The sequence below is a fragment of the Amblyomma americanum genome, chromosome 4, assembly GCF_052857255.1.
Source record: "Amblyomma americanum isolate KBUSLIRL-KWMA chromosome 4, ASM5285725v1, whole genome shotgun sequence".
NCBI lineage: Eukaryota > Metazoa > Arthropoda > Arachnida > Ixodida > Ixodidae > Amblyomma > Amblyomma americanum.
Window position 1 is genome coordinate 111,368,409 of NC_135500.1, and position 13,685 is coordinate 111,382,093.

At 47.2% G+C, this 13,685-nt stretch overlaps 1 non-coding gene across 1 annotated transcript; it reads left to right on the forward strand.

The window, feature by feature from the left end:
- The first annotated feature begins 3,098 nt into the window (after positions 1-3,098).
- TRNAP-CGG (transfer RNA proline (anticodon CGG)) lies at positions 3,099-3,171 on the forward strand. The gene has a single exon. It is a non-coding gene; the product is annotated as a tRNA-Pro (tRNA).
- Positions 3,172-13,685: the final 10,514 nt, after the last annotated feature.

Here is a 13,685-nt window from a genome sequence, read left to right on the forward strand (position 1 = left end):
TACCAAGTGAGCTGCGGCGACGGCTGTCCAGTCTGCTGCTTTCGTGGATATTTATGTTTTGCGTGTAAGCGAACCTTGAGAGTGTTCACCAGCGCCACCTTCGTCCATAGCGGTGGACGTAGGACGTCCTGTAATACCGCGAGTGTGACGTAGAACGTTATCTAACGGCGAGGGCGGAAACTGTGAGAGAGCCCTCTTATGCTACCGATGGCATCAAGACTGCCAGAACCGAGACCCCAGTTGAGCTATTAGCAGACAAGGGAAATGAAATAAGGGGCTCGTTTGACAAACATATTAAGGAAGCCAACAGTCTCCGATACCAAGGTGCATAAGGGAATGTTTGTAATGTTCAGCAAGGCGGAAATTTGGGCGAGTTGGTTAGTGTTCATTTTCGCTCACAGCGCAACACGAACGGGACACAAGACGAAGGACTAGCACAAACAGGCGCTGACTATCAACTGGTTTTTTATTGAAGAACGAGAAGAGTATAAATACAAACACTTAACTACTTATCAATCAACAAAAAGTTATATGGAAGGCACGTGGGAGGTTAGATAGCTCAATTCCCTCGCGGATAACGTTATTTTAAGAGCTGCGGATACATTTTGCGCCGTTGTGGTAAATATAAAAAGCTTCCATAACTTCGCGTGTTAATTTATTGTTATGTCGGAACAGGATGCGTGTGTTCTTGTAATCGGGAACACATTGGCATTTTTTGCACTGGAAAGACGCCTGGGCAAGGGGGTCCCCTTTAGCTCTCCTTTCTGCATGATCCTTTTCATGCCTGCATTGACATTGCCTGCTGAGGGAGCCTGTGTGAGACAGGGGGTCATTTTTTCTGGTGTTTTCATGCTCCATCAAGCGTTTTTTAACGCACCTGCCTGTCTGGCCAACGTACATGGCACCGCAAGAGAAGGGGACCTGGTATACCACCCCTACCTCGCAAGGTATAGATGGCGACACATGACGCACTTTACAAGCATCCCTCTTGCTCTTGCCGTAGTGCCTCTGATTCACCTGTTTGCACATTGCGCTAAGTTTTCTAGGTGCAGAAAAGACGACATCAAAGTCGTATCTGCCCGCAACTTTTTTCAGCCCATGTGACAAGCAGTGTGCACACGGGACCACAGCCGGCTTTTTCTTTTTGGCTTCTTTCGGCTGAGCCCCATTCTTGAGCTGCCTAAGAAGTTTCTCCGCTGCCCTGGAAATGAGTTATCTGGGTACCCGTTCACACGTAACCTGCCTGTTTGCGCCAAAATGCTCTCTCGCGTCCTTTCATGGCAAGATTTCCTGAGAGATGAATGCGCAGGCAAGATACGGCAATGCCCTCCCTTATGAGCTTAGAATGGCCAGACCGGAAGTTTAGCAATTATTTGGCAGTCCTCGGACGATACCACCAACACAAGTGTTTCCCCCCCCCCCCCCCCCCCCCACAGTGCCAAATCCAAAAACTGCAGTTCTTTGTTGCTGGGAACCTCAGTTGTGAACTCCAGCCCACGTCCGCATTCCTTAAAAGTCTTCAGAACGTCGACTAGACTTCTAGGCAAACTGCCTGTTCGGGTGAGCACCAAGTAATCGTCGACATACCGAAAAATTCTGACAACTACCCCATCCAATGCCTTTTCAATTACCCTATCAACCCTGCTTAAAAAGATGTCGGCTAACACAGGTGCCACCCTGCAGCCTATGCAAACCCCCGACGCTTGTACAAAAGCCTTTCCCTCCCAATCAACTACTGTTGCAGATAGATAAAAGGACAAGGTTTCTAAAAAACTGTCAACCGAGACACCGCATCCATCGATAAAAGCACTTTCATCATTGTCCTGTGTTATGCACATCTTCACAGCTTTCATGAGTTCACAATGTGGCAAGGAATAATAAAGGTTCACCACGTCAATGCTGAAAAACATGCAGTTACCGGGGTTATCCGTTTTGAGAAAATCGACCAGCAAGTCCGAATTGGGAATCACAAATGGGTCCGGAACGCACAAAGAAGCCAGTTGCCTCTGAAGATACCCTGAGACGACATGCTGCCAAGTCCCTCGTTCAGAGACGATGGAACGAAAAGTATAGCCTGGCTTGTGCGTCTTAGCGGTGAAAAAGACTTCGAGCTGCTGACCCGTTGACTTGTTGGCTGTTTCAGCCAGCTTGTTCAAGTTGTGGCCTCTTAGAAGTTGCACTGCCTGTCCTTTCACATTTGAAGCTTTGAAGGCAACCTGTCTGAAGTTCTTCCGCAGGGCTTCGGAGGCTTTCTCATCAAAGGCCCCCGCTGGAAGGACTACAAAGCATCCCTCCTTATCAGCTGTCAGCAACGGCAGACCGCTTCCGGCCAGGAATTCAACGGTATTGTTCATGCTCCCGCTGTTCCGCTGCTTACCATGGGTTCTGTCCAGCACGTCCACGCAATCCGCGGTGCAACGGCGGCGCATGTCCTCTGGTGCCAAGCGAACAATGTTCCTCGAACATGCCACCTTCTCTGCGGGCCTCAGACGTGGCTCAAAGGAGAACTTCGGTCCCATCCGCAACACATTTTTGTGTCTTTCCGGCATCTCCTGGTCGCTGAGGTCGATGAACCTTCCTTGTTCCACGTTAGCCTGTTTCCTTTTAGGCAGTGTTGGCCGAACGGCGTTCCATATGAATTCCGTGAAGCTTTCAGAAGTTGCACACCACTCCCGAAAATCCTGTTCACCGATCTTTTTTCGATATATATATATATATATATATATATATATATATATATATATATATATATATATATATATATATATATATATATATATATATATATACACATTGAAGTATACGCTTCGTTCAAGAAAACTTTTTTATTTTACATGTTTGTTTCAATCAGAGGACCGATCTTTTTCAAGGATGGTCCTCCGATCGAAACGTCGAGTAAAATAAAAATGTTTCCTTAAATGAAGCGCATACTTCGATGTATATAATTTTAAGCAGTCAAGTACCTCATGTTTCCACAACTATATATACATATATATATATATATATATATATATATATATATATATATATATATATATATATATATATATATATATATATATATATATATATATATATATATATATATATATATAGCCGTCGCCGTACCTCAGTTGGTATAGCACCGGACGCGGTATTCGGAGGTCGTGGGTTCGAATCCCACCGGCGACATGTTTGTTTTTTCTGCTGCTGCTTTCTGCTGCTTTATTTTCTTTAAGCGACAGATTAATCGAAGTACTAAATTAAAAAATAAAAAGTAAACAATAGAAACATTATCCTGTGCTCATGTGCACCTTGGTTTCAGTGACTGTTCCCTTCCTTTATATATATATATATATATATATATATATATATATATATATATATATATATATATATATATATATATATATATATATATATATATATATAGTGTTACGCGCGTGCTCTGTCTTTTATTTTAAGAGTCTGCTGAAGTGATGAAGTATGCTCTGCAAATAAATCACTTTGTAGCAGCAGCAGCGGCCTTACGCAGCAGGAGCAGCACCAGCCGTCGAAGATGACGACGTCAAAGGCCGAAGTGCGGTGGAAATGAGTTCGTTCTTCGTGCTGGCATGACGCGCCGTTCGGCTCTGCGCCATCAGGCGTTCTAGCACTTCAGCCAGTAAATCAATCATTTTTTTTTCAAGCGATGTTTGTTGCCTCAGGGCATAAAGGTTATGAAATGATAGATGAGTAAGAGGCTTAAATAAATAAAAAAGGTGGGCTGATCTAATGAAATCAAGTAGTGAACGATGATATGGACAATCTGTTCAGGCAATATAGGGATCCGGATTGTCCGTTGAGAGACCCAGCGCCGCCAGGTCCCGAATTCTCATCGGCTTCAGGGCTGGGCAAACCCACAATAGGTGGCGGATATCCGCCTCACGGTCTCTGTTCTTGCACCCGGGGCGGGGATATAAATCTTAGAAATGCTGCCACTTGCGTGCCACAGCTGGAGTTACACCTGGACTCCATGTACGCGAAAACTCACGCGAACGCGAAGGCGACGGCCGCGGCGACGGCTGGCGTTCGCTCCGTCGCTTGTGGGCAACCTCCATGCAAGCGAAGGCGGCAGGTGACGCGAACCCGCGACGTGCGCAGCGGACTCCGTGCTTTGCGCACTCAAGCTTAGAAACACGCCCGTAACCTGTTCTCTCCCTTGAAATTTTGTGAGTGTGCCTCATAGTCAGGGCCAAAGGAATATTTCCTCTACGGCAGCGGTGTAGCGGCAGTAGAGATAGCCAAAGGCGTGCTTGAGGAGACGAAGTCACATCACGGGTTCACGGGGGAGGTGTGCTTTCGTTCGGTGCCTGTGCACTCCGGCTTAGTAAAACACTCCCATAAACTGTCACCGCAGTTTGATTGTAAGTGAGCGAACTATAATTTACAAGTGAGAATGCGCGCCGCGAATGTTTCTGCACAGTTGGAGCGCAGCGGCACGGTGGATCGAGCGCCGGTACCCGCGGCTCGACACGCATCTCTCTCTGCAGTACGCCCGCTCGCGTAGCCCGCCCCAAATGCTGTTAGCCCTCCGCACCCAACAAGTAGATTGTTTTAGTTATTTAAATCATGCGGGTCTGCCTCTCAGCTACAAAACCAAATATTTTATCGACGGTGGCGATGACCAAGACGACGGGCGGGTTTCGTGAGATGTACCCGTGAGAAACCGTAGACAAACCGAAAACGGCTTTGGGGGGCTCTGGTTGGCCAGTCGCGTGGGGAACTTCCGGGCGACGAGCGAAATTTTCTGTGGGTGCAGATCCGAGCGACACGGCAAGCGACACATGCATTTTGCTTCGCGCGACGGCGTAGCTCGTCGCTTGCCGCCGTAGCCTTCGCGTTCGCGTGAGTTTTCGCGTACATGGAGTCCAGGCTTTAGGGCAACCCCGACCCGTATCCTCCGAAGCGCAACCTTTTCTGCACGGGTAAGACCACGGGGGAGCGTTACCGCACACAGAGAGATTAGAGCACCTTTGCGGCGCCGGAGGTGTTCCTTTCCTGTTAAAAGGTGGGTGGTGTCATTCAGAGTGAGGACTCGAGGCAAAGACCAGGTTGGGGTCGAAAGGCAGGTCTCAGAATCTTCGCGGCTTTGTGAAATCAATCATTTACTTCATCGTGCCGGCCTCATAGTGATTGGCGCGTCAAACTGGTGACCCGGACGTCCGCTCGAACACCCGCCCCCACCATAGCCAACGCCGACGGCAACGCCTCCGCCATGCCCGCTGACGGACCCTCCAGTGCAGTCTCTGCGCTGCCCCTTCGCCTTCCCCAGTTCTAGACGGTCGATCCAAAACTCTTGCTCGGTCAAGTCAACAGCCAGTCCACTATTGGCCGCATCACTTCCCAGACACAGAAATCTTATCAATAGTTTCTCGTTGCTCGCAAAAATAGTATTTTACTGAGCACGGCACTACTCTCACCTTAGCGCCGCGAAGGCACAGCCTAATGATTAAGGTCAACGCTCGAAGTCCAAAAAAAAATGTTTTGTGGCGAATTGAATTTTCATCCCCTGAATTCACTTTAATACACTAGTGTCAAAAAAGGCTATATATAAGGCTGCTGGTATATGGGCAGAGGAAGTAAATGAACGTTCACTACCTTTGTCATCTGCGTTCTGAAGGTGTCGTAGAAGTATTCCGAGCAAAAGGGATCAGTGGGAAACCGAATGTATCTGCCGACTATTCTCTCGCGACCATGTCTAGGAGGAAGAGACGGGCGCTTAGTCTTTTTTTTTTACGGCAGTGTGTCTATTAGTATAAGGTATTATTTACAAATATAGATACAACCTGAGCTCTCGAAGGAAGTCCGGCAACGTTCGGTGGTTCTGCCCAAAAATATATTCTGCTACATCCGGTGGACGGCCTGGGGGCCTTACACACCGGAAGACCTGTTTCTGCCGGATAGCAAACAAACAGGGGCAGGTTCGAAGCAAGTATTCAGCGCCCACCTCGCTGACAGGAGATGGACAGAAGGGGCAGGATCACCCAAAGGAGCGTGATACTGTGCCGGCGACGACCGAGTTACCGCTGGGTTGAGTGAGACACGGTGGCGTAACCTTCGAAGCAAGACCTCTTCCAAGGGCGCAAGACTGCTAGGGAGGCCGGTTACACACTCTGGGAGAAGTTATCGCGAGGCACGCCGAAGCTTTTCTTTTTCTAGGAGGAGTATTGTCTCCGGAGAGGTTGGGGCAGCTTGAAGGGGACGTGGATGAGCTGATTTGTGACTCGCACCTTTCACCAAAGCTTGTGTAGGGTGGGCATCTCGACGTATCCATTGTACACATACCGTGAGAGAGATGTTTTCAATTATTTCCGTAATAAGCCGTCCATTAATCACAGCTGCCATGAACGTGTGGTTTATAGTCTTGAAAAATAATAACCTGAGAGAACAGAAGTTGTTGGGCAAAGGGTGCACGATACATTCACCAGACACCATCAAGGGTGCAAAAAATGCTGTCGACGCACAGGTTACCTTTCATAGCGCCACTGAAAAGTCACAGAAATTCTACGTAGTGCAAGTGTACCTTCTTCTTCGCACAATGATGTACTGGCAACAATGTCGTAGCGCAAGGTGGCAAATATGATGTTGCAAATTATTGTCTGCGCAGAAACGAAGCATTCACAACCCATCCAAGGCTGCTTGTTTTTATCATACTCTTTTTATCATAGAAAAAGAGGGCGAAGTCATTAGCACACATTAGCTGTATTTTTTAAGATACTGAGCTTTAGGGGCTCGAGATATATAACGCGGGTTGCAAAGACGATGTGCAACAAGTGATTTAAAAAAAAAACATGCTTGGTATGGTCTTGTTACGGAGAGCCAGTTTCTCACGAGGCTCTGGTTGGTTGGGGGATGGGTGGCGGAGGGGGTCTCGCATATTCTTATATTATTTAGTACACGGACTGGGAAGGGGGAGGGGGAGAGTAGGCTACTAAAAAGAAACATGTTGGAAGTGTGACGGAGGGACGGGGTTGGAGAGGGTGACTGGCAAGTCGGTTTTGGGGGGACGGAAAGGTGTCTGTTTGTACATATGCGCCGATACAGGACAACTTGTTTTCTGAATTGTGGGAGGTAACGTAGAGCGCTCGTTCAGCGGTTCTGACGGCGCCCGCGCAATTACAGTCGCGAGTAAAAAGTATTAGCAAATTGACGCCACCGGAGTGGTGAAACCGCACCGCGCGGGAGGCGCGGCGCCGTGCTCTGCGAACACACCTGGCACTTTTGTTATCAGCGGGCTCGTAACCGCCGTGCCAAGCTTTGCTATCTACAGTTTCTTTGGCAGGTCACTGTTGCTAATCTTTTTTTTTTGCTCGGGACTGTACTGTGCGATGTGGAGGAGAAATTCCCGACTGACAAAAGCTACAGGGGAGATATGCTACTCGTGCGACTGGATCCCCGAGACTGCTCAAACTGGATGGTTTTTTAGATGTAAAATACACCAGCTTTTCGTCTTATGTACCTTACCAGAAGGAGTCTCCGCATACATAGCCGATTTACATTGGTTTAGGTTTTTTTTTTACTTTGCGGCTTTTTTCTTAAATTCCCGACATTTTGCTGCGGACAGCAAATTAAAGCGGGTGAAGTGACACCTTCTCGCAGTAACATATTTTCCATTTTTATTTATATGCCGATGTACAAAAGAAAAGTGAACACCGTCCACTTTGAGTAACTCTCTGAAAGCATTTTAACCGGTTAGAACCAGAACGGCATGTCGCTCTGTAGCCTCATCCAAAATAGAACACCTAAGTCGTGGACCGCGCCTTAAGGAAAGACAGGAAAATTGCGGTTCGACACCCTGATCTTACCTTCAATAGAACTGCATTTTTCATTATGTGCGAAAGAGGCTATGGTTTTTTAAATTTTTATCCGCGCCTTTCGATATTCGCACGTTTCTGTCCTTTTCTTCCTTCAGCGGAAGACCGCACTCATGGTTCGTGAACTGTTTCGTTCATCATAATGCGGTTCTACTAAAATATATGCCATTTTACCCTAATGCCTGATCACCTCCTCGGTTCTAGTTGGCATCTTCATTTAAATCACCTATCAGTGCAGTGCTCTGTGTCTTACAATGAAAGGTGTTAGACGATGTTCTCATGGTGTGACAATCAAATGTCTGGACGTGTGCAGGGCCGCCCATATGTTCAGTGCCAAGCACATGACTGTGTGCCCGTTGCGTTAGCTGTCGCTGCCCAGATTAACACCAACTATTTATGTCTTTATACTTTACTACAACTCTTGGGCGTGAGAACATGTTGCCACAGCATGGACTCAGCTTACACTCAGCTACAGAGTAGAGCATAAGCACTTCTAACTTTTTGAGTTTCTTCACTGCACCTTTCGAGCACTTATCATGATGAGTCGATATATCTGCATAGGTGTGCAGGACAATTTTCTTGTATATATTGTTAGTCTGAATTACGATAAGTGCATTTACCTCAAAATTGCTCTGTCGTTCGCCGAAGTTGGCAGCTATAACCTAGTTGATCATGAATTCTTCAACTTTCTTTCACCTTCCCGATAAACCAACATGGTGGGTGAACAGCGCAACAGAGGCGGGACAAAGGCAAGACAAGCGCTGTTGCGCTGTTCACCCACCACCGCCCAACTCTCAAATTTCAGCTGTACTCAAACCGACATGGATTGCGTGCAATGCTCGCACTTTATCGCTCTATAGACTATTATTCTCTGCTATCGTTGTTCAGCCCCATTATGCCCAATTTATAGGGCTTAAAATCCTAAAACCCCTACACAGTAGACCGCTACGGTTGCCTTACTTAAGTTCAGAGCGTTGACCATGGTCACGTTAGTTTGTCAGTTTGGTGGCCTGTTCATACCCAGACATTTTAAGTGCCCGCAGCTCTCTCGCATGTGTGACCTGGGCATTGGTCAGCCGCTCCGCTGGCGGCGGGAGCGGAAGGGGGTGCTGAATTGGTGTACTAATATTGGTGGTGCTGGCCAAGTACAACTCACGGTTGTGAAAACCCTAATCTGGTGAGGAAGCGAGTGGTAGTTCCTTCGGAGTGCGTGCAGTAATGGGTTAGCTTAAGCTAACATAGGCTCAGTGCGAACTTGCTTTGGCTGTTCGCCGGGATTGGAGCATAAGACCAGGACTCGTTTTTGAGTTCATCGCCACTTTGGCATTTTTAACCAGTGCAGTCAAAGCACTGATTAAATATTGGCGCTCGTCCTGTATGATTATTTTCTATGTCCACGTCTTAAGCGCTAGTGTTCCTTTTGTAACGTATTATAATTAACCAGTGCACAACCACAGCGGCACAAATATTCAGTCCACACGCGCATCACACGCGAGGCAAATGCTCTGGGTTACTAGCCTTTGTACCTCTCAAAGCTATTATTGACGTTTGAATGGCAGGAGACGCCAACACAAAATTCGGAGCATCATTTTCCGCAATTTTCTAAACGGCGCCGTACGCTGACAGATTGAGTGCTTTTGAAGTTCCAGCACACATCTAATGCGCGCCATTAGATCAAGAAACTTTGAATTTACACGGCTTAGATGTACTCGCATTTAGCCACCTTTGAATTACAGCCGCGACCAGCTTCGAGACAGCAGTCGAAAGTAGCAGTCGCTTAGCAGCCGCAGTGGGGGCATCGCCTTCTTAAGCTGCCAAGTGGGGGATAATGCACTTTGAAGCAAGGTTCTCTGATGACAATACGCCTGCTTGCGAATGCGCGTGACGATAATTTTTTTGTCAATATTCTGCAGTATGCTTCGAGGATTTACATGTTCAGCTTGTACAATATCGTTTTAGAGTATTTTGAAATTGAATATTGCAGCCTCGTTTTAGAGCATTTTGAAAACGCATATAGAGGCTGCAATATTATATATAAAAGTGCTCAACAGGAAAAGAGCAGACATTAATTAACTGCCGAAGACCATTATCTGCTAACAAAACGCCTCGAGAGAAGCCAATAAAAATTGATCGATGCACAATTCAGTGAATAATTTAGCGAATCCTTGATCTACAAAAGGAAATAATAATAAGCAGCACTATTCAAGCAGGACTGGCTAATCACTTACTAAAATACCAAGGAGGGCTCGAACAGAGCGATAGTATATGGCTAGCTACGAGGAAGACTCCGCAGGAACGCAGGGACAAAAAGCAAGCACGCGTTTTGTCATCGGTGAACCTTGCCTCAAAGTTCATTATCCAGCACTTGGCTGCTTAAGAAGACGATGCCCCCCCTGCGGCTGCTAAGCGACCGGTGGCCTGCCGGTTCCTGCTGCTGTTCCTGTCTTTGATCTTGTTGCCTCGTCAAGACTACCTTCTTCCTTCTTCGGTGAGGCCGTTCCACGGGTTGGGCTTTTGGCCAGGTGTTTTATATTGCTTTACCGATAGTTAGGGTCAATGTCCCCTTAGGCATAGTGCAATGTCTTTAGCTTCCCCGGGTGGGGGTCTGGCTTCCGGGTTCGCCAGCCTGCCGGCCCAAGTTTGCCCTTGGATTCTTTCGATCGAAATGGCGTCAGTGATATCCCAGTGGCGCTTGTACCTTTTGGAGACGAGACCCTAAAATTGAAAAATTCTAGAATGATCCAGGAGCAGCTGAAGGGTGTTACCAGCCGCCACCTGGAAATCTCTGAAGTGCGCCCTTTCGGCCGCAGGGGCATTCTGTGCCGATGCTCGGATGTGCAGTGCGTGTCGAATTGGCTGCGCTGCACATCTTTCGCATCATTTCGAGTAAAGACTTTTATTCCAGAGCAACTCGCATGTTCTAAAGGGATCATCCGCTGCGTGGACCCATCGGCCTCTCCTCTCAGAAACTACTTGACTTTCAGGACGCCGGTGTTGGCGTGTTATCAGTTTACCGCTTCACCAGAGATGCTAATGGCTCACGTTTGCCGGCATTCTGTGCCGATGCTCGGATGTGCAGTGCGTGTCGAATTGGCTGCGCTGCACATCTTTCGCATCATTTCGAGTAAAGACTTTTATTCCAGAGCAACTCGCATGTTCTAAAGGGATCATCCGCTGCGTGGACCCATCGGCCTCTCCTCTCAGAAACTACTTGACTTTCAGGACGCCGGTGTTGGCGTGTTATCAGTTTACCGCTTCACCAGAGATGCTAATGGCTCACGTTTGCCGACAGAGTGTGTGACTGCAACATTTGCAGGATCTCCATGCCCGTCTGGGCTAAAGGTTTGGCCCATAGTGTGCCGAGTCGACCCGCTACATACTCGTCCGTTGCAATGCAGGAATTGCTGGCGTTTCGGTCATAGGAGCAAAGCTCGCAAAACTGCGACGCGTTGCCGACTATGCGGGGAGAACCATTCTGCAGACCTCTGCGCATCTGAGGGTCCCGTTTGCAGCCTCTGTGCCGGCATTCATCCGGCTGATGATGCTGGCCGTCCCAAACGTTCAGATGAGCAGAATGTTCTGGACATAATTCAGCAGAGAAGGTGCTCTAAAGCTGTTGCTTATGCACAATTAGACCGGAGAAGGCAATATTATGCGGGTTTTGCAAGGTCATCTGGTTCTGAGGCAGAGGCGTTGCTGACAAAGCCTGTGGTGTCGGTTGTCGAGAAGGCGCTTGCAGGTGTTGTGGACCATATGCTGACTACATTCAGTGAAGCTCTATCGCCGGTCATTTCAAGTCAGGTTACTCATTCAACTGTTGGCATTCCCATTCTATCAACTAGTCCTTCCCACAGCCTCTCTGGTGTATCTCCCCTGGCTCCTTTTCCTGCTGCGTCCTCGTCTGTGCCTGTACATGGTGCCGGGGATACCAGCCTTTCTACCGTTTGCACTACGGACGTCGAGATGGGGAATCCTTCCCAGAAGCGTCCAGCTCCTTCCTCTCCGTCAAAGTCTGCCATCCAAAGCAACAAAAGCAAGAAAGGTTACTCCAGTATTCAAGATAAAACTGATGTGTTAAAGGAGGCTGTCACTGCCTCTCTGCATATACAGTAACAATGGCGGGGTTAAAAGTACTACAGTGAAATTGCCGTTCAGCCGTATCTTGTTTTCACGATTTACAGAACCTTCTCTCACCATTCGACCAAGACATAATTTTACTTCAACAAACTGGGCTTACTTCTATTAGGTCATTCTCTCTAAAACATTTCCGGGTATTCCGAGCCGATCGCAATGACGGCTGGCGTGGTGGCTTGCTAACATTAATTTCTTCTAAATTTGTTCATCGGGCGCATGTATCACAACAAATTCGAAGACCTGACTGCGAATTGTATAGTGTTGATATCGCAGTTCCACAGTGTGGTCCCCTTACCGTTTCTTATGTTTATTTTCCTTCAGGTGTTCAAAGCACAGATCATTTAAATGTTCGTTTGCGGTGTAAAAATTGAGCTGTGATTGCTAGTGATTTCAATTCTCATCACGTAATTTGGGGTTTTCGTACTGATGCATGTGGGAAGCTTCCTTGGTCATGGATGTCGGCAAGGAATGTGCGTTGCTGTAGAAGTCCACGGGTTACTTTCTTGCGTTCCGATTTTCGGTCTGTCATTCACTTCATATTGGCTGTGAACGGGGTGCAGGTTTCTTCGTGGTTTACAGTATATTGTGGTACTTCCAGTGACCACTTTCTGATATATTTCACGGTAGCATCTTCTCCCCTCAAGGCGACTGCTTCTCCAAAAAAATTCGCAAACCACATACTTCCCAAAAACCTGTGCAATCTTCTTTCTCCTCCATTGCATCATCTGATAGCTTGGATCGCGCTAACCGAGTTCTGTATTCCGTGTTAATACCCTCTGAGCGTTCCGTGTTCACGGTGCAGTCTATGGTCAAAAACAAGCAGCCCTCCCTGTGGTGGAATGACGACTGTGAGAGAGCATATCGACTTAGAAAAGCTGCCTGAAAAACCCTCTCTCATAACCACTGCCTGCGTAATTGCATATATTACAAATTTTTCGTGGCTTCATTTAAAAGGACCATTGGTAAGGCGAAGGAGAAGTACAATGCGTCTTTGAACAGTTTTCTATGAAGCCCAAACAACCGCAAAGCTTTGTTCCTATTCATGGAACGCAACAATAAATTCGTCGTCCTCTCATGTTACACAGTCAGTGGTATTAACACCCGAGGATGCAAAAAAAAAAAAACTTGACCAGATAGCACAAAGCCTTGCTCGGCGCTTTCAAGCACGGTTGGTGGTTGCATTCATCCTAACGCCTCCGCGCGCAGACTTCACTGCGGTTACACCCTCTGAATTATTTTTCATTGTTACTGGCCTCTAACCTGCAGCTTCCGGATGCGATGGGACCTCTATCGGTATGGTGAAGTCTCTTGTGGAAGAATTTATTCCGGATGTATTGCATATGGTTAATGCGTCCCTGGAGACAGCTTGGCTTCCTCCTGGAAGGAAAATTGCTAAAATAATCTTACTTGTAAAAGATCAAAAGAAGGGTTTTGCAATTGATAACAGTCGGTCGATTTCTCTCTTGTCTAATTTAGCTAAACTTTTTGAACGCATTGTTCACAGCCGTCTTACAGATCACGTTCTTGCAATACAAGCCTTCAGGGCTTCTTAGATAAGGTTTCGTCGAGGGTGCTTGATTTGGACCGCACGTTTAGATTTTGAAAGCAGTATTAGGATTGCGATGGAGAAGAAAGAGGTCGCGGCTTTGGTCACTATGGATATCGCTAAAGCATATGACAGCGTAGAGCATTCAATACTATTGAACAAGCTTGACG